The sequence below is a fragment of the Larus michahellis genome, chromosome 4, assembly GCF_964199755.1.
Source record: "Larus michahellis chromosome 4, bLarMic1.1, whole genome shotgun sequence".
Lineage (NCBI taxonomy): Eukaryota > Metazoa > Chordata > Aves > Charadriiformes > Laridae > Larus > Larus michahellis.
In genome coordinates, this window is record NC_133899.1 from 27,267,538 (window position 1) to 27,289,007 (window position 21,470).

The window sequence follows — 21,470 nt, forward strand, 5'->3', positions numbered from 1 at the left end:
CTTCGAGAGGCACCGAGGCCACCTCCTGAGTTAGTACAGGAGGCCTCCAGCCGGGCTCCTGCCTCTCAGCCTAGACTTGCCGCTTACTGGGACCGCTGCAGACAAGCCTCGGGCTGTGGTTGGCTCTTCTGAGTCTTTCAGCCGAGTTCTTCACGTGGTAAGGGTTTGAGAGCGAGCTTTGCCTTGGAAAGCAAGCCGCCGAAGGCCACTCTGGTGCTGCGAGGTGGGGGCTCAGCCTGGGGACTGACGTGGCCGTCCCTCGCATCCTCGTCTCCGAGGGGAAGCCGGGCTGCCCTGGCAGGATGGAGCAAGCTGTTGCCCACACTCCTCCTCCCCCCAAAATGCTCTCACCTACCGATAAAACATGTGATAAAACCGGTCTCTTGGCAGGGCCCCTTCTGCAAGATGGCTTCCTGGGTCCCTTATCTACGAGCTGAGGAGGAAGAAATAATTTAGTGTTACAGGATGCAACTGTCGATCTCGACTACAACACCGAGCACGTGCTCGTGCTGAATCAAAGGACAATTTTGGAGGAGTGCTGTGCTGTGCCGGGCTCCTGCGGGCAGCGGAGCTGGTATGAGGTTTCTGGTAAGGTGCTTTCAGCACGGCAGGGTTGCTGTGCAGAGTTCGTGATAGCATTTCCCAAACCCAGCGTATTAATTGCAGGGATGCGAAGTAGGAAATAGCTAACTGCTGTGTCAGTGCCTCGTGTCACGTTTGAATCCCCGATCAGCAAGCAAAACCTGCTGTTTGCTATTTAGAGACTAAAAATAGCGTATGCCTCCAAGGCATGGAAAGTATCCTTTCATTTAAGCGGCACATATGCATCCTTTCAGTTTATCATGGCACCAGTGTTATCAAGTAAACATCCTTCCATGTTTTGCCTTACTGACTGAGCTTTCTCTTGCCCAAGCCCTTTCCTCACGTTGCACCGTAGCAAAGATCCTTGTGTTGTGAGAGCATGCAGGCTCTCCGGCAGCCTCCGTGAGGCACGATTAGTATGGCAAGCCGTACAAAAAAAAGGAACTGGGTTTTTGGTATCTCAGGACAGAAGATAATATAATCCCATTATAAAAAAAATGGTATCTTCATCTGTTCTTCTCTGCTAGCTTCCAATTCTCTGTTACTGGGCTTTGCAAATCCTTCGTATTTCCTTTCATTTAATTTCTGGCGAGTTTGGGATTGTGAAGCTATTCCTGTGCTGACTCTTGAATAGCAGATGTACTAATATCTGCATGTATTCACTTAATCCATGCATAAAAAAGCAAACTGCTGCCTTTTTTTTTTTTATTGTGTGCTAGTCCACAGTGATGTAGATCCTGTCAGCCACTGCTTCACACACGTGGCTCACGGTGGAAAAGAGCAGGAGCCCGGACAGAGAGCTGTTGAGTGGTCTTAGCCTTTGGGTTGTGTCTTGCAGGGGATGGAGTCGGGGCATCTGACTGGTTCGCTGGAAAAGGGGCGGTGGAAGTCTGGAAAGGTGACTAAGTATGTCCTGGATGGGAAAGTCAATTCTGCAGGTTAACCTTCCCAAAAATCATGATGCGCTGGGAGGGCAGAGCCCTACCTCGAGGTTTGCTTTCCAAAGGGTGTGGGAAGCATCTCCCTCTTAGCCCCCGACTGCACAGCAAGTTCTCCTAACGCTGCCTTCAACGTGTCTCTGCTTGCTCCTGCACAGCAGTCACCGTGTGAAGGAGGCACTGGCGTGGAGACATGCTGCCTGTAGGGCTCTGGGGCTGCTAACATGTACCCTGAACCTTCCCCTGCCGTTAAGGTCCATAGCACAAAGCTTTCCAAAACCTTGGCAAGCAACCCCTTCCCTCCCCTTGCCCCTCTGCGTACAGGGACCTCACTGAGGGCGCTCCTCAGGAATCAGTCTTGCTCTTTGCCCCCGACGAGGATGAATGTCAGTAACAGACGCGCGGATGGATGAAGGTGCCCACAGGCTGCCTCCCCCAGCGCTCCCAGTAAGCAGGCAGAGGGGCTCGGCTCTGCCAGGACCCCGACTCCCTGAAAGGGGGATGGAGGAGCCTCGGCCAGCCCGACCCGGCAGCGTGCACCTGTTTGTGGGGCTACCGCAAATACCCGGGCGGTGTGAAAAGCCGAGCTTCAGAAACAGCCCCCCAGGCGCTCAGTGGAGTCGGTGGGCAGTACTTCGCAGGGCTGCTCCTCTGATTCTTAGCAATAAACATCTGCAGTGCTCTGACTATGCTGCCAAACAGTTACGTTAGGGAGACGCTTATCAGTCCAATGTATTTTAAGGCTGAGCGCGGCAGCGTGCTGAGAGCCCAGCGCACCCCTGCAATTTATGAGAGCGCTTTCCCTGGGCACGTTATCCCCCACAGTCCTGCCGCTGGCTTCCCCGGGGGACCACTTCTGTGCTGGAAGGTTTGCAAATCTACATCTTAATTTGATACCAGCTGCTAGCGATATAGCTTTGACACCCCTATATCATTCCTCCTCTTAGGCTACGAGCTGCATCTCACAGGCACTTAAAAGTTTCTCTAAACGTATTCAGGGAAAAAATAGATCTGATTATATAATATTTGTTAGACCATGAGGGGTGTTAGTAATCTTCAGGGTTTTGCGCCTCACAAGGAAGATGGTTGCTGCTGTAATTTCTACATCTTGTATTTTTAGAAGCGGGAAGCTCGGCGCTTGTGCGGCTGCGCTGCAGAGGAGGAGCCGGAGACCTCCCCGGGGCTCTCCTGCACCACGGGAACAGAAGGTTCCTCTGGCTGCAGCCCAGCGGTCGGGGATCCCAGTTATCCAGCACCTCCCGTCTGGAGCTGGCACGTCTCAGGAGGATGCGGGTGGAATTGTTAGCCGTTCCTGGAGCCTGCGAGAGCGCCGCCGTGCTCAGGTGAGCGAGCGGGAGGGCATGGCAGCAGGCATCTGACGTGGGTGCATCAGGCCGTGCACCCGGCTGCCGCTGCCACAGGGGCTTCTCCCGCCAGCATTGCTCTGGGCGCCTGCAGGAGCCCAGCAAGAGAAACAGAAAACTTGCCCTCGGAAGGGAAATTTGTAATCTGCTCACATCCTTGCAAAATGATAACCCACAAACACCAGCAAACCCACTGGCTCCACAGATTAATCTGTTTGCTTCTTGCGCTAAAGCTACTAAATTGAAAGAGACAACTAGGAAAATCTGCCTGTAGTTATTCACGAGCACAACACATGTAACTCTCAATGATTTCCATCACTAATATTCGTGCTCTTACGCTTCCCCTGCACCCAGTGTCACCCATCGTTAACGCTGCGCCTGTGCGCACACCTGCCCAGTTACCAGTGTCTGTGCTGGTCTGTAACTGGGACAGTCTCTGCACGAGCAAAGGGCAGGCTCACCAGAGCTGTGCACGTTCCTTTGCAGGGTAAAAACTCAGAATATGTGCTTTTGGAACCCGGAAAACATCCAGGCTCCTAAATGAGTCATCTTCTGCCCCTTCCCCACTGCAAAAAGGCTCAAGTGTTGGACTGCAGAAATAGCCTCTGTCTGCTGTTTGAGATGTGCGGGGCATACCCAAAACTTGCTGTTATTCTAAAATAAGCACACCATTGTATTCCGCACATAACCAAAGGATCCCTCTGTGCACCGATATGGTGATATTATTCAAAAATGGTTCGTAAAGCCAAACATGGCCTTGCAGCCAGCGTGGTGTACAGCTGTTGGTGTTACAGTTCTCACACACACTTTTGAAAAGTGTCCTTTCTGGGACAATATTGACGAGCTATAAACTTGCCTTACGTTGGAAGACTAAACAGGCTCACTCTAGTTTACCCAGTGAAAAAAGTGGTTTCACCCCTACCTGAGTACTTGCGGGGGGGAAGCCGGGGAGGGACTCTTTATGAGGGAGTGGAGCAGTAGGACAAGGGGTGATGGCTTTAAACTGGAAGAGGGGAGATTCAGACTAGATCTAAGAAAGAAATGTTTTACGCTGAGGGTGGTGAGCCCCTGGCCCAGCTTTCCCAGAGAGGTGGGAGATGCCCCATCCCTGGAGGTGTTCAAGGTCAGGTTGGACGGGGCTCTGAGCAACCTGGGCTGGTGGGAGGTGTCCCAGCTCATGGCAGGGGGGTTGGACTAGACGGGCTTTAAAGGTCCCTTCCCACCCAAATTATTTTATGATTAATTTTTTCCAGCAAACCCTCCAAGATATGTCCGTGTGGGCACATATATAGGTGCAGCACGAGCACCGTGTGCGCATAAAAACATACCGTGGGTGAGCTGCCAAAAGCTGAGCCACCCACATTAAACCATCTCTCTGCCGAACCTCCGCACCACAGGTCAGCTCAGGGGGGCCCAGGGGACACCGGTGGGGATGACGCCACGGCTGGGGAAGCTGCTGGACACCCCTGGGCAGCTCCGACCGCAGGCCACGCTGCTCACCCCCTTCCCCCAGAGTCGGGCACGGCTGGACCTCAGCGCCCTCGCTCAAGAAGTATGTATTTAAAAATACACTCTTTACTTTAACGGGGCTGTTTATGCATAACAACATTTCAAATATCTTTTGTTTTTGCTCTTGGTAAAATCTGAATGCGAAAACTTAATCATCTTGTGTTTATTTATTTGTTTACTTGTTTATTTATTTACTCAGTTTCCTTCTTGCTTCCCTCCGGCTCTTTGGTTTTCTGTGGAAAAACAGAGATAAGTTAATCTGAACAAAACATGGTAATACTTGAAAAATTCCTTCCCATCAAATTATAGGGAACAACATTTACTTTTCATCTACGTTCCATATTTTCTTGTCGGCTCTAATCACAGTCTACGTCAGGCAGCATATGCCACGAAGGATTTGTTGTCCTAAATCACTTGGCTGCATTTCCCCAGAGATGACCAAGTAGCAGAACCTGACAGGCTTTGGACTCGGGGAACCGATGGTGATCAAAGGCACAATAAACTATTCATGTGAAAAAAAATCAGTGGGAGGGGCTTTTTTCCCCCAAGGTTCTACCTAAGTATAAAAATCACGTTGGAATATTTATACCCGGTTTTATTTTTAATTTTAAAGAATTTTTTTCTCTCCTTAAAACTGTTAGTGACATCCGTTTCATCATAACACCGCATTATATTTTTAAAGACAACTTGCATTTTAATTCACCATCTTTTCTAAATGGCGGTGGTGGCCGTGCATGGCCCTGCTTCTACACCAGAGGGCAATAAAGGGAAGCTAAAATTTGGTTTTCCTCTATTAAATGAGTGGTTCGTAGGACAAAAGTAACTTATGTTATTATTTGTGAGTTGATAATTGAATATATTATTTACCTGCCAAATCTTTTATACATTCGAGAAACAGAACTCTTTGTGTGTTGTTAATACATTGAACCAAGATGGTTTTTTCCACACAATTATATTTTACAAAGCTGCAGTTGTACAGACATTAAGATTTTACCATGACAGAGATATATATTTCTATTTTTATTTTTGAACAATAGATAACTTTGTAGTATTACCTGTCAGGTGTTCAAATATTTATAACCACCCATGGAAAGAAATAAAGTGATTATTTCTCTCAGGAAATTAGGATGCCGGCTGCAAACCTGAAACGCTTTGGATTTTGCAGATAAATCAAACACTCTCTGCCATTGCATGGGCTGCCCCTGGAATGCTGTGTAGCAGCTGGGTGGTATTTTTAAAGCTGAAAGCACTTGACTTCCCAGACCTTTCGTGCAGGTAGGAGAGAGGGAGGAATTATCTTAAGCATTCTGCCACAGACTTTACAGAGAGAGTCCCACCACCCATTGCCAGAGATGCGGAAGGAAATACAGAGCAGTAAGGAAGGAGCGCATGGGGCTCACGAGAAGGGTGAGCTAAAAATAATTGCAACAAAAAGGAGATTCCGGGATCTGCTTTGTCTGACAGTGATGGTGGTGTTTTCTTGTCACTCCGTGTGAGCAGAGGCACAGCCAGCACCGGGGTCTCCGCAGCTCTGCCACCGCAGCGGCCGCTCGGCATCGCTGGGGAACGGCAGCTCCTGGCAGGGATGAAGAGAACGAGGTCTGTGCTAAATCCGGCTGGAAAGCAAGGAGGCTTGAATCATCAGAGAACACACAGATGGTTTTTAAAGTGCTGACGATCAAAATATCAAGCAATGAATTTGTGACCGTAGGAGCCCGATCTGCACCGATAGCCTGGGATGGATGCGCTGGTGAATGGCGTGCCCGGCGGCGGGCTCCGGCGCTGTGGCTGCTGCCTGGGATGATCCACATCTGGGATGCGCCTGCTCTCAGGAGTCTGGCATCCGCCGTCCTACCGCTCCCAGAAACGGGAGAAGCGGGCGGTGAAGGGCTGGGAATGGCAGACGAGCAGCGTGCAGGCTGTTTTCTTCTGACATAGGCCTTCATTTGTGCACTCTATAACTGCACTTGAGATCATGTCAAGAGCTAAATGGAATTTCCTCCATGGCAGGATGGGTCTGGAGTGTTCATTCTTCCCCTTTGGTGTTCGCGGACGAATCATGCCGAGCACCGTATCATCAGCACCCTTGAACCCTCGAGGCTCATGTTTGCTTGTGTGACCACTTCTCAGAGCCAGCCCTAAGATCTGTTTTGTGGTTCTGGTCCAGATTTGACCAGCAAAATAGGGGTTTATTTTCTGCCTGGTGTTTCAGGATGGTCATAGAATTGAATCATAGAATCATTTAGGTTGGAAAAGAGCTTTAAGAACACCGAGTCCAATTATTAACCTAGCACTACCAAGTCCACCACTAAACCATGTTCCTCAGCACCGCATCTACATCTTTGTAGTCCTTCCAAGGTGCCTGTCCCCTCTTCAAAAGGTCATAAACTCTTTTTCCCCCCGAGTTCCAGCCAAAGTTCTCTGTTCAGCCAAGCCAGCCTTCTTCCCTGCTGGCTGCTATTTTGGCACATGGGGACGGCGTGTGCCTGCACCTTTAATATCATTAACATCATCACTATCATCAACAGTAGTGCTTTGATCTCAGAAAAGTGTTTTAATGAGAAAACACCAGAGAGGGTGTGAACTATGGAAGCTTTGACGGGGGGTCACCTGGGAAAGGTTGTTCTTAAATTAAAGCACAACCCTGCTCAGTTTGGGCTAGAGCAGTGGTTTGTTCACGTTGTAGAAGATGCTCATCAGGTGGATCCTTCTGCAGCCCAGGCTGGTGTCCCTGCTGCCCGTGACTATCAGACCGTCTTGTTCTCTTGCATGAAAATGCCAAAGCCAATATAGAGCAGAACAATATACTGGTGGCACAATGAGATAGACTGAGGTTGATCTTTGTGACAAAAAAGTGCTCTGGTCCTCTGTTGCTCCTGCCTTATCCTGACACACGGGAAGCAGCATCACTCAGGTCTGTGACCCTAGGACACTGTCCAGGTGACTTTTTCTGCTCCTGCTTGTATTTGCTTGTACAAAGCTGGTGCACTGGGGAGGCTGGGCTGCCGGCTGCGCTCCCCAGGACTCACCTCCACCGTACCATCCCTTCTGGTGGAGGTCTGCTGGGCTTCAACAAAAGCGTCATTTTATTCTATGAGTTCCTAAACAACTCCTTTGGATCTCTGATACCTTAAATTTGTGAAGTTTTACAGCTTTTGCCTTGTTCAGCCCACCTTCTCCCAGGAAGATAACGACCTCAGTCCAAGAGGTTAAACATTCTAGCCAAAACGAGCTCTGGACGCAGGCAGTGCCTGCTAGAGTACGGTCCCTGCTGGAGGTTGCCCAAGGATCTGGGGAAGGGGGAGACTGGGCAGGCCTGGCAGAGACCTGACAACCTGCTGCCCTTGCTCGCTAACCCCCACGCACCGAAGCACAGCCACCACCCTAGGCCATCGAGGTGATAATTGGGACAGATTGGGCTGGATCAATGCAAAGCTTCTCTGAACCATTTTTATCTTGCCTTTGTGCAGTTTGCAAGAGTGAGCCTATGTGGAGGCAGCGGAGAGGCAGGAGCCAGGTGCCAGCAGCACCACGTTCACATGGTGCCCAAGTGTCTCTGCAGTGGCTTTGGCTGATGCTCTTGGAGGGAGAGGGGAGATGGGACAGACGTGGGAACCAGCATCAGGGAGCCCTCAAGCCTCACCTGCAACGCTTCCCCGGCAAATCCTGGGTGCCAGACCCTTCCTGAGAACAGGTAATAGGTGTCTGCTCCACCTCGGTTAAACTCAGACCTCGCTAGTTGGCTCCCGGTCCTGCCCAGACCCTGCTTCACTCAGTATGACCCTGCATTTGCGCAGGGGTTGCCCCTGTGCTGCTCAGTACCAGCCCCTTTAACACCAGCGAATTCTCAACGGCGAGGATAACCGAAGTCGATGATAACCTCTGCCCGGTGATCCTCAGGTTATATTTCCTATTTATCAGTATTTCCTATTTCAAAAGGATTTATAAGTCAGTGTTCAGAAAGCGCTTTCTGGTTTAAATGGAAGATTATCGGTGATGACTATAATTTGAAATTTTGAATCTACTCAGAAGTTAAGTAATACTGACAGCTCTCCAGCTGATAAACTCATATTACCCTTTGTTTGATATACCTGTATTTGAGCTAAGTGTACACTCTTTTTAATGCAAACTGAGACCTTGAAGATCATTTCTGAACAGTGGATGATCTTTTCTTGTTTGCGGTGCTTTGCGGCAGAGGGATGGCTGAACCAGGAGCGCCGCGCACCCGTGCTGCTTGATAGCACTTTAAATGACTTTGTCTTTTTTTGTAAAGGTTACTCAGATAATATAGTTGAGAAGGAAAGCAAAGGCCAGTGCTTAAAACTCCCTGCACTGTGAAGCCATAGTGAAACCCGTGTTCCTCCATTGCCCGGCACAACGTTGCCAGCCATGGGCATGGGATTTATACCTGCGGGGAATGAACTGGAAATTAGGGGTGTTTTCTGCTTGAAAGGACGAGAGTTCAGCAAAAGATGGGGCTGCACGCGTGACTTGGCACAAGTAAACAGCATCTTCCCCTCCAACGATGCTTGAGATTAGCAGGTTCAGTTAAGAAGAAGCTGTAGCTTGGCCATTAAAAAATGAAGGCAGCAAAGCTGGGCAGAGCGAGGAATAATTGTCCTGGCATTTTAGAGATTACCTGAAAGCACCCAGGATATTATGCCTGTCTGCTGACAGGAGGCTTGTTTTTCTTCCGTCTTCTCTGCCTTTTTGCATCCACAGGCTGGTTTGCTGCCTGTGTCCCTGCTAGCGCCGATTCATCAAGTCCTTGAACATCAAAATGGCACTTTGTTATCATTAAATTAATTGCAGGCACAAGAAAGGAAGGTTGGATCTGAGATGACTAGTGTGGGGAGGAGCCCAGGTTACTGTGGCATCTTCTCTTTCCAAGTTTATCATGAACCCTGAAAAAATGTTCATAACACTGAGATTTGGCAGGCTGCTTGTGACTGGGGAGGTATTTTTTGAGAGAGTAACTGAACAGCAGCCAAAGGAGGGTACAAGAAGATCTGAACAACGTTGCTCATGAATATTTTGCAACATTGCCCTTTAAAAATTGGGTTGGACTCAATTTTGCTCTTTTATATTTCTGTCACCCAAAGATAATCTGGAGATCTGGGCTTCTGGCTTTCGTGCCTGTGATATCAAACGGAGCTGAGTGTTAAAAATGAGTTTCTTCAATAAATCAGGACCAGGTTAAGAATGTCTGTTTTGCGGAACTCTGAGAAGCCCAGGATAGCTGTACCGGTGCTGGTCACCACAATGCTAACGTTTGCCTCCCAGCACACTTTGTGCTCTGCTGGCACAACCTGCAGCTGCTCTTACACATACCTGCTGAATCCCTCAGCGTACCGCGCTTCGCGTTAGTGCTTGCCCCTGGGAAGGGGATGAGCCACGGTAACGTGGAAATGCAAGTTGCTGTTCTTCCCATAGTAGCTCTTTTGATAGTTTGAAAAAAATATTTTGTAAAAATGATTTTTCTTTTTTCCTGTGGAAAATATGGATGCTTTGCAGTTATTTTGTGTCCTGAGCTGGGCAGAGAGCATTGCTAACAAGAACTTCTACCCTGGTGCCCTATGTACCGCTATAATCCAACTTCTCAGGAACCCTCCATTAACCGGTTATGCAAAATGTCAGTGGGGAGCTTGTTAAGTTGCAAAAAACCTCATTTGCATCTACAAGGTGGCGGCAGGTCCCGCTGTACTCAAAGGCGAGGGAGGGGTTGGGGGCTGGCTGTTCCCCGTGTGTGGATGCCAGGCGGAGGAGGCGGTTCGGGCTCTCGGCTTGGCGCCGCGATCCCACGCTGCAGCAGCAGGCTACAGCTCGCGCAGGGAGTCAGGATGCTTGTAAGGGTCTCGCATCCCTGGAAGATGAGGTTTTTGGCCGATCCTTTTCTCATCATGATCGTGTCCTGGTTGCTTCAGGTCACCAGGAGCAGGAGAAGCCTCCGCATGACACCTGGGTCTGTTGGCTCCTTCCCTAGGGACCCATGGGAGGGGACCGACGTGGCGCTGGCACGAAGGGTCCCTGCTCTCGCAGCCTGGCCTCAGCCCACGCTCCCCACTGAGCTGGGATTGGCCCAGTTCAAAGTTCAAAGCTTCTGGAATGAGCCATCAAATTCATTCCTGAAGCCACGGCAGCATGCAGTGCGTTGCTAGGAATTTTTAAAGAAATGTGCAGTTCTCCTTTTTGCTTCGTATCTGCTCAGCAATAAAATGAGAAATTCATTCTGAAGACAGAGTTCTGCTAGCAAAAGCACTTCAAAGACTACCTGGAGACAAATGGGGATGCATAATTTAAGCAATAAGTGGTTTTTCTCCATGTTGTTGCGCGCAGCCTGCTGAGAGCACCCAAAGAGGGTCTCCCACTCCAGCTTCTCTTTGAGGTTTTACCTTGTTTCCCCACAACTTTCTATAAACTGACAGAGGGCCTTCACTGATAAGAAGGCAAAGTCCTTCCCAGAGCCTTGGAAATGACCCAGAAGCTCAGGTTTTCAAAGTTTGTCTACCCTGCTGTCTCCTTTGAGGCTGTCCTCATTACCATCAATTTATGTCCACGGCAAATGCAAGGGAACTGCAAACACCGCCTTTGGGCTTTCCCGATTGTCTTCTGCTGTGTTTCCTCTTCCCCCTTCCCTATCACGCACCCCATTCAACAGGCCCTTATTTTCAGCGGGACTGGTTGGATTCAGCATTTGCTCCCGGGTTATTCCTGACCTGTTCTTGATTTCATTTTGAAACACATTTTGCTGTCTCATGTTAGAAAGGATGTTAAAGAACTTGTGGACTGTGTTTCTAGACAAGAATAATCTAATTTCTACAAGACCCTTATTTTAAATCTCTCATATTACATTTTCGATACTCTTAGTTTTAGTAGCAGCTTTTTATTTTAATGCTTGAATCCTCTACAGCTAGAATCCACTAAAACAGTTGAAGATTTTCAACATGAGCTAATGGTTTACCTACTAAGTATCTTAAAAACTGATAAATTTGGCTGTTCGTTACTAGCTACTCATGGCAGAGGGGTGCTCTAATCTATCTGATATCTCGTAGGCTAATGATCCTTTTTTTACACAGAAAACTAATCGGCAACAGCAACAATTTGGAAGTTCCTGGACTTGCAAGTGAACATGGGTATTTTCATAAACTGTTCATATTTTTTCAGTATCTGTGAAATTAAATAGCAAGAACACTTTGGAATTGTGGGGAATACCCAGTTTAGTTTGCTGGAATTAGTAGATGAAAGAAACAGTGGAAAATAGCAGTTGGGCAGATTGTTCTCAGGATAACATGATCGAAGTTAATAAAGCCATTGCAAAAATCAATTGACCCTAATAAGCCGTAACTATATAGACTTTTTAACATTATTTTCAGGCGGAGGGAAATGTATGATTAATGGATCAAATATGATAAGCCAGACCTGAAATGTCTATTTGAAAATACGATATGTTAAATGCAGCTGCACATTTTCGTACTGGCTGCCAATTAATAAAACTCACAGGGGAAGGGAAACTCCAGGGAACTGTCTTCTCTCTACACGTAACACCTTGTGTTTTAGAATAATGCATTTTGGAGGGCTCTGCTGCAGTCTCAGATGACCACACTGAGGACGCTGATTTCAAAGGCAGCGCAGATAAACCTGCTGCCAAATCTCCGCTCTGGAACGCTAATATTTAGTTCCTGGACAAACCAGCTAATAGTGTATCTGGTTTGGTGGCGTACAACTCTTCTGAGCTCCTGCAGGGAGGGAAAAAGCCCAAAGAACAGAAAACAAGGACAGATTTAATAAGAGTTTTTTCTTTGTAAAGCCTGCGGCACCAGATCCAGACTAATGGAGGAGGAATGGGCTGTTTTGCAGGAGGTGAGCACTGTGCTGCAGCACCGCGTCGTCCTGCTAAAGCTGTAAAATAAGATTCCGCTGAAACCTGGATGATGCCAAGCTCTGTTCTGGCTTCCTGCACAAAGACAAATGTTGTGCTACTCTCAGCTGTGCCCGGAATGTAATTCTGCTGCCTTGCTACTCCTTTATCATACCTTTGTACATTTGTGCTAATGACTGGGTTTGGGGTTTTGTGGTTTGGTGGGTTTTTTTGCAAAAATCGCGAAAAATAAAAACAATCCAGGAAAAAACACCCCGAAAGCTCAACTTGGATGACGTCCATTCTGTGAAACTGCATTTATTTAGGCTTTGGAACGATTTACATTGTTTTGTGATTTTTGCTTTGAAAAACAAAGCTGAGTGTTTTGGTATTGGCTGGTGGGATGGGCGACAGAAGGGAAAGGGCCACTCCTGCAGCACGTCGGCGTGGTAAAAACCAGGGAGTGTTGGGAGTTCTTGGAAAGTTTATTTTCCCAAGGGATCCACTTCAGTTTTCGTGTTGCAGCTCATTTCAAAGGACGCCGGGGCTCATCCTTTTTCCATCAGCTGCTGCCCTGCCTTCCAGACCGGGGCAGGGCATCTCCTGCAATGCCTGAGTGGGAGCGTGGCAGCACTCAGATGGTCGCGTCATGTCCTGCTGCCACCCTCGCCAGCTGCCAGCCCCTCAGAGCGGTGCAGGTGCCGAGGGCACCCTCTGGGTAACTCACCTCTGCTTCGGCGGAGTCCTGCGTCTTCCTCCTTTCCATTGTGGGGACCAGAGCTGTCGCAGGCATCGGCTCAGCAGAGTGGAAGCAGAAACGATCTGAGAAAAATAAAGAATATCTTGTAGTCAGAGCTTAGAGGGGGAAAAAACCCAAACCATGCAAGGCTTCCTGGAGCTATACAATCTCTTGAAAATAAATGAACAGATTGCCATGAATGAATAAACTGCTTAAGACACTAATTCACATTCAGGAGGCCGCAGAGCTGAGGGTACCGGCGAAGATGACAGAAATGTTTCCCTGTGATTGCTCCTGCATCGTGCAATTTCATTTCTGAAGGTAGCAAACAGAAGGTAGCCGTGCTCTGCAAACAAACTGCTCGGCGCAGATGGCACCGAGATCCCGACGATGCTCCTGCCCGGGGAAATTGTCGATGCGTGCAGCAGCCTGTCCCGCTTGCTCTGGGGAAGAAGGAAATATGGCAAACCCAGTCCATTGCAATCCCGGGACAATCAAACCCGCAGCCTGGAGAGGAATGCTGTGGCCACAGCGCATGTAGGGGATGGTGATGGGAGAATATATCGGTGCCCTTTTACTTTCTGTGTGTTTCTGTGCGGCTGCGGCACCTCGGGCCCCATTGTCCTGCAGAGCCGCGGTGGGCTGCCATGGCACCTGGGGTCCTTCCCTTGGGTGCTGGGTGGAAGTTTCCACAGCTGACATGCTAACTGGTCCCTCTGGCCAGGGAGTCCCTGAGCTGGGACATCTGCATCACAGGGCAGCATCCTCCGCATCCCAGCGTCCCCATCCTGAACCTCCCCTCTGGAGCATCACATCTGGGTCTCACCCAGTGCATTCACCCTCCCCAGGGCCTGGGTAGAATACATCACTGCATACTGTGTATGTTTGGAGCTTACAATAATGTGAAACCCCATTTCAGACAGCCCCTTATTTGATCTGGACGGGGGTGGTTTGGAGGGCTCGGGGTTTTTTAGGATAAGCCGGTGCTTTTAGCACTAGAAACAGCTGTTTCACAGCACTTACAAATGGTGATTTGACGAATTCCTTGACGTGTCAAAATGGACTGAAGATAAAAATCTGTGTGAGAGAAACAACTTGTTAGGGAAATACTGGAGTTAAATTGCATTCAGCTGAGTGAATTATGGATGTGCTACTCAGACGGTACCTACTGGGCACACAGGTCGCTGCTGCTGTTAGCTTTCATGTGTAGACACTCTGATCCAGCAGAATAGCTTCCTGACATACAGAAAAGAAATTACTACATTTTACCATTTAATAACAGTTCAAGCCAAATTTTGCTATAACTTATGCCCCTGCAAAATCTAACACTTGGCTTGGTGATAATCGAGGGGTGGAGAGCTGCTCCCGGGGCCGTTTTGTCGTGAATGTTGGTCACTCATCGATTAATAATCTCTGTATTTAGCAGCTCATTAACGCCGCAGCTGACAGCGATGGGAGTTTAGGGGCTGCAGAGGAGGTGCTCATCTCACTGTCTTTATAATGCTGACCCTCCAGTTCAGCCTTAAAGCTGGTGCTGAGGGGGTGCCTTGGGATGCTCTGTGTTACAGGGAATTATGGCAAAGCTGGACTGCTAGCTGAGTGTGACCCTGGCCTGAGCCACGTTTGCTAAAGCACAGAACTGAGGTTTATAATATGAGCTCCAGCTCAACATCAGCAAAGCTGTGGCGCCCCATCCAGTGCGGTGTTAGCAGTTGCTGCCCGTGGAGATGAGTGAGTTGTGGCTGGTGCTCTGTGGATTCTTGCGCTCCATCGTCTCTGCTCGCTGGTACCGTGCGTGCTGTGCCGTTCCCTAAGCAAACAGTCTTGCAAAACAGGTGAGTCTGTTTTGTTGTTTTTATCTTTCTTTAGGCAGGCTTGTGTTGGTTAAGTACAGAATGCAGATTACTTATTCCTGTGGCTTTTACTGTGTTTCTTAGTTGCCTGAATGATGGCTTCTCTTTTAGCTGTAACACGGAGCAGTTGATGAGACCCCGGCAATGGTCTTACTGATAATGTCAGCTTTGGGAAGGCCTCACCCAGCAGCAGGATGGGGGGATTATCGAGATCCCGGGGGTTCAGGATTACAAACCAAGGTTTTCTCCTGGTGCACGCACAAGGTGTGCTGCTGCCGCAGCGTGTCTTAGTCCTGTGGAGGCAGGAGCAAGCCCACAGCACGTGGAGGTGTGGGTTGGAGTTAGACCACTTGGGTAATGAGGGAGGAATCCAGTCCCAAAAGTAATCCTGAAAAGCCTTTGAGTTTAGCAAAAGCAAACAGGCTCTTCTCTGTGCAGCTGAGTTGCTTTACTTTGGACTGGTGGAGACCGTTTCTCCTCCGCTGAAAAGCCAGCGCAGCTAACAAACTTCAGAGGCTGTGGAACCTCTTTTGAACAAAATTCAAGAGCTGTTGCAATGCACGGTTCCTCCTGTCGTGACTGAAATACATGACCCCTTGCTCTGAGAAGGAGCTGCTGGGGTTTAGGGGCTGCCTGCTGGGTGGACACCATGCTGAAGGGCACAGGACGAGGCAGATGTGATGTGCCCTCCTAAGTGGGGACAGAGTATGGTGTGGGGACTCAGCACTGCCACGGGAGAAAATCAGAGAAACCCGTTGCTCAAGGGTGTCCCCTCTGCCTGGGCAATGCTATCAGGAGCACAGCCTTCTGCTGCTTTTACTCTTCGAGGCTCTCTGGTCAAGCTCACACATGTGCCTTCAAACACCACACGAAGACTTTGTTCTGAGACTTCAGGACTTGGTTTCTCTTGGTGACCTAGACACTGTATGGCTGCTTGGGGTTTTTCTCAAATAAAAACACTATTTCATATTAAAATGAAACTAATGCCACACAATTTCATATTAAAGACTTAGTTGGAGACCAGTGACTGGTTGACAGCAGGTGACTTAGGCACAATGTGAGAAATAGTTTGCATAGGGTAGTCTTTCCTCTGGCTCTTAAATCCTAGCATTAGCAGTTATTTGTATGGAGGTTTCTTGGACACCAGCGGGCCAGCCTTACACAGATACCCCCAAATTACTTTTGAATCCACGTATCTCTGTGATATCTGATGTCAGCGAGTTGCACAGATTTTGTTTGTTATGCGTTAGCTGAAAAAAAAAAGCGTTTGATTTGTGTTAAACTTCTTCGAAGATCTCTCCGCTATTTGATCTCCTTGAGAGTGGAAGACATCGTGTGTAACTGCAATACTGAGGTCACTGGAGAGTGGGAGAGCAGAGAGAAGCGTGGTCCTGAAAGAGGTGGTGGGTGGGACCTGTGCCTTTTTTCTGAAGTCAAGCGCATATGTAGCTTTCTAGCTTGACTCTGGAGGATATCCAAGCAGCAGAGTAGCTATTTTTGTTAAACTGTTTTCCTGAACAGCTGCCTACTCACGAGTGTCCCTCTGCATTTACTTTCTGTCTCAATATTCCTTTGGTAATAGAACACAGTCATTTAGTCTTGGATAAAAAAAAAAGGAATTAAAAACCTAGCACATACGCAGGTCTGGGTTTTCTCAGTACTTTTCTGTTGTTGCTGTGGGTAGCTGAATTTAACTCCTAATTATATGGTGCAATTTTGCAGACTAGGCAGTGTTGATACTTAAAAGTAAATTCTAAATGGCAATTCTTAAACAAGGCTGTAGAACTGCTTTGGATACGGAAAATGTTTGGTGACTGTGCCGGCTGCTTTATCAGGCTAGCTGCACTTGAATTTCAGCGTGCTGTTCCGTGCCCAAGGTGTTAATATTTCTGTGTGCCTGATTATCTCCGTGAGATTTGTACTCGTACACAGGTGTTAGAACATTAAATGCCCTTGTATAATATCTGAGGATCTGTTCATTATGGCAAGATTAACACATAATAAAATTCAGAATTTACCTAGCACTTACAAGCACAGCCTGTTTCTCCTCATCACGTGAATGCGAGTATTTTTAGTTTTCCGGTTTGAAACTTTGCCGGCTCCAAAGAACGGGCAGTTCAAGACACCCTTAAACTAATCACTGAAGTTTACCCGGGGAGAGGCAGGTCCATTTCCTAACCCCTGTTGTCCTGTACCATTCTATGTCCTTATCCAAGGCGGGGCCTGGTTGGGATGTATCCAGGGGGATCACAAATTGAGGAAGGCTATTTTGAATCTTAATGAGAGTCAGGGGGATGCTCGTTGGCTTCAGGACCCGGAGCTTCATCTGCAAAGAGACCCGAGGCGCTGCCGCTCAGCTGCGTGCTCTGCCCGGCACCTCCGCTGCTGGAAACGGGGGGCAGGTGCATGGCTGAGAGAGTCCATAATCGTTCCAAATAAGCTTGAAAATTATTTAAATATAATTCCTTGTGGAAAGCTAACAGCAGTAGATGAAAGTGTTGATGAAGGGCCTACAAAAACCACCGCCATTGCACCCTGGCGGGTGAGTAGTGGAGTCTGTTGCCACAAAATGCTGATCTGTAGCCTTAAAGGCTCATTGCCTGGATTTTGCTCCAAAGCGGTAGGAAGGGGGCGGTGGTGTTACTGTGACTGCACAAGTGCGTGTGTCTGGATGTTCCCTGAGTCGGCATTAGCGCTGGTGTGGGCTGGGGCTGCCCTGCGGGGCCCGTGCGGCTCCGTCCACCAGCGGCGCTGGGAGGGGGACGTCTGCCACCCTCCGGGGACCGGTCATCCCCTTCACATCACTCCCTCCGGCGGAGGTGCCTCCCCTGTACCTCGCGGAAGAAGGATGAGTGTCTGTCCAGGCTGCTCCGGCTCATTGCGGAGCGCGGGGTTGGTTTGGCAGGCCCCGCGCCTCACAAATCTGGTTTGGCTACTGCTCGTCACCTTGCGACTTCCTGGTGCTTGCCGCCTCTCGTTTGCCTGTCTCTTCCAAATTTCTGGTGCTTGAAGCCAAGGCGATCTCTAATCATACATCCCCCACTCTTTTTTTTTTTTTTTTTTTTTTCCCCCCTAACGTATTCATGTTTTAACGGGATCTCAATTACACAAACATACGCTCGCTGGTAACTATTAGTCCTGGCAAAAATCCATTAAATGTGTCTGTTGGCTGCCTTATTTTCTTATTTAGCAGAAGGCGCAGGCTGTTGCAGTAATGCAAGGAGGGGAATACGGCGTGTGCACGACTCAGGAGAGACACTTTGTCCCGTTTCTTCAGTTTACGGCCACATGAAGCTGAGATGTGCAAGGTGTAGCTGAGGGCGGAACAGAGCCCACAGCTTATGATACAAGGACCTAATCTCTCCGTATAAATGGCCTGTCAAGTTAGTTACGTGATCAGCTATTCAAATATGGATGAGATGTTTTTTCACTCCTCTTCTCAGCTAGGTAAGTGCTGAGCTTAAGCAGATCACTTTGTCATGCCACTTGGAACTGCACATTATTTTCTCACTTTCTTTTGAGTAATTTCTTATAAGTTTCCTGCTTACCTTTGAATAGAATAGCAGCTACTTTGGTCATCCATCAAAGCAGAGCCCGATGACAGTAAGTTTTACAGTAATGCTGGCTGATTCCTGGGCAGAATAGACATCAGCACTCCACAAAGATAGAGTTGTCATCACAGATCAAAAACCTTGGGAAAACTTAAGTGATCCTTTCTCCTGCTGTCAAAGCCAGAATTAAGAAGACAGTAGGAGAGATGTAGCAGTATAAGTAGCATACAGATACAGTGGCTTAATCTTTGGGATACTGAAAGCCTAAAAACTCAGGATACTGCTCCCCCAAACCTCTGCAAAACTAGAGCTTTCTCAGTATGATTTGCATACATGGGCAAAATACTTTTCTCTTTTTTTAAGAATTAGTAATTTGGCTGACTCTGTCAGACTAATTTTTTTTGGAAGACATTATTTTAGACTATCGACAAATATTCCAAGTAGTTTTTTGCATTCAGAAAAGGAAGAAGATAGAAAGATAGGAAAAAAAGAGAGAAAATGGCCACCCGTGAAACTCCTGGTTTTCCACCAATGTGTATCACTTCTCTTCCCGCTTGGCAATGAGTGCTTCTGTTAGCAGAATGAAATCCATGCCCATTGCAGGTGTGACACTGGCTCTCCAGCACTGTTATGCTGTGGCTCTGGGTTAACAGGAGTGAAACCGCCTGCTGATGCCACCCAAATGCCCTGCAAGCCTTCCCCAGCCCGGCTTGCTCTGCAGATAACGCAGAACAACAGCTTCCCCCAGTTTGCCGCGGTGGAACAAGCAGAGCAGACAGCGTGTGTCACCTCGGGGGGGAGCAGGCGGTGCTACTGGTGTCCCCACTCCTCCCCGGTGCTCGCGTGGACGAAGGATGCTCTTCCCGATGGCTACAGCCCCGTGCTGCTGTCGGAGTCACGCAGCAGGTCAGACGTGTCCTGCCAAGAGAGCTTATTGTCAGAAACCTGCCGCTTCGTCAGCAGTGATGTGTTGAGCAGGAATCTGTCAGTTCTGAGAGATTTAAGAGGGAGCAGGCAGGATTGACGGCAAGGCTCGGGGAGGGAGGAAGCATAAGGTCACTGTGGTGAGTCTATTTTGTCACAAGCGACCCGAGTGTGTATGTACAGTTCAGTTCAACTTGCATCCTAAGAATAGTTTGACTGCTTGTCCCCCACATCCCTGGTTATGCATGTGTCTCAAAAGCTCACTGTATTTTAGCTTTCAGCCTTATATATTCATGCCCACTGATGCTAACCTTGCTTTTCAAACTAAATGCAACTGTTCTCTCCCTGATGATATATTTATACAGAGCCATCACACACACTGCCAGCCCGTGTGTTGCTCATCCAGATGAGCCTCCTCTTGTATGAGCAGGTCTCCACTCCCTGAACACCACAGTGACTGTTTCACCCTGCAATTTTTAATTCCTCTTTCTATGTGGATTCTGGTAAGCTGGACATTAAGCCTTCTGGACACACGGTAGACTACATAGCCTATCTATGAATTCACGTGCAAATGTAACGCCTTGTTCAGAGGACATCTGGGGCTTTTAGAGGATACGACTAGACTTAAAAATCAGCTTGTCAAATACAATATGTTTGGGGTAAAAGTAAGATGTAATTCAAGATAATTTGAAAACTGCATTTTGACTAGAGCAATCAACTTCACAAATTGAGGATGGGAGGTAGATGTAATGCACTAGATATACGGAAGAGTATGTATATGTCCATGTACAGCGTCTGTTGTGATTTCAGGTATTTGGAGCTCATATGAGGTCCCAGCAACTATCAGGTCCCTTGTGCAGGATGACAAACGGTGTTGCAAGACAGCTTTCTGACAGCTGCGGGGTCAAAAGGGACTGAGAACATCAGTTATGAAGCTGATGGTGCTCCAGCAATTGTGCACTGTCTGGAAGAGGGGACCCTCTTCAAGCTGGAGTTCTGCTCAGCAAGGAAGTTTCAGAGACCAGAATTCTGCACCATGGTTTCCCTAGCTGTAGGGAAATGCTGAATGACTTCATCAAAATACCCCAAATAGCTGGTATAGCTGTAAGGAAAACCATTTTGGTTTCTTATACCCCAAGAGTTGAGGGTAAGAAAAAGTAATTTGCCATCTCATGGGAAACAAAGCATTTTGTGAAGGTGAAACAGAACCTAAAGGAGAATCCAGCAAAGCACAACTTCCCTGGTAATCAATCAAAAGACCCCAACAAACGTCATAAACTTACTTATTTTTTTCCCCCCCACTCTTCCAAGTTTTCCTGGTAGCTTTCCCAGTTTGTTCCAGAGAGCCTGTCTTCCATTTTTGTCTAAACGCACTTTTTCTAGCGGGAACAGTCACCAGTTCCATTTGTTGGTTCCTGTCTGTATCTGAGCAGGTAAGCGTGTGCTGGGCAGCTGCGGAGAAGCTTTCTCAAATACTTACACTATGAGATTTAAATGATTTGGGCAACAAACTTTCAAAGCAGCATATCTTTGAGGATTTGTAGCTCTCTAATAAACGGAGCACTCCAGACCCAAGACGTTACTCAGAATTCACTTGCAATATGTGCTTATACAGGAACTCTTGCAATTGCCCCCTAAGTATTTTTTGACAAGGATATTCATGGTGTATAACCTGCATTTTCTCCAAGTGAATGAAATTCACAAACATTAGGTTGTGTATTCTGCTTTTACTTAAAGGAATTGAATAGCAGAAGCTGCATTTTCCAACTCTCTGCATCCTTTCTTGCACCTCACAAGAGAATAAAGCAGAGAAGGGAAATCCCAAGCAAGAAAAATCCTTGGAGCCCGAGGACTCTGGGTAGTGCTTTCTTTTAGAACGCCCTGTTTGTAGATACAGTTAAAATGGAAAAATTTATCTTTTCCAGAGACCAATTTTACATGAAACTAAACTTTTATCTACAGTTTTCGTTGACTTTTCATGGCGGGGGGGGGAAGGAAATTTTGCACAGGGGATTCCGGGGAATAAGGAAGGAAAAAATCAGTATTAAGAGCATAAACCAGAACTATATCTAAGACAGATCTTCAGAACGCTCCCACTCTTCTCAGTTTTAAGTTAAGCTGTTCAAAAGGCACATTCTTGGATGTAAAGAGG

General features: G+C 47.9%; 1 long non-coding RNA gene across 1 annotated transcript; it reads left to right on the top strand.

The window, feature by feature from the left end:
• The first annotated feature begins 2,691 nt into the window (after window positions 1-2,691).
• LOC141743184 (uncharacterized) lies at window positions 2,692-12,410 on the top strand. The gene is made up of 3 exons (XR_012586977.1): window positions 2,692-2,863; window positions 4,282-4,436; window positions 12,251-12,410. It is a non-coding gene; the product is annotated as an uncharacterized LOC141743184 (long non-coding RNA).
• The last annotated feature ends 9,060 nt before the right edge of the window (window positions 12,411-21,470 follow it).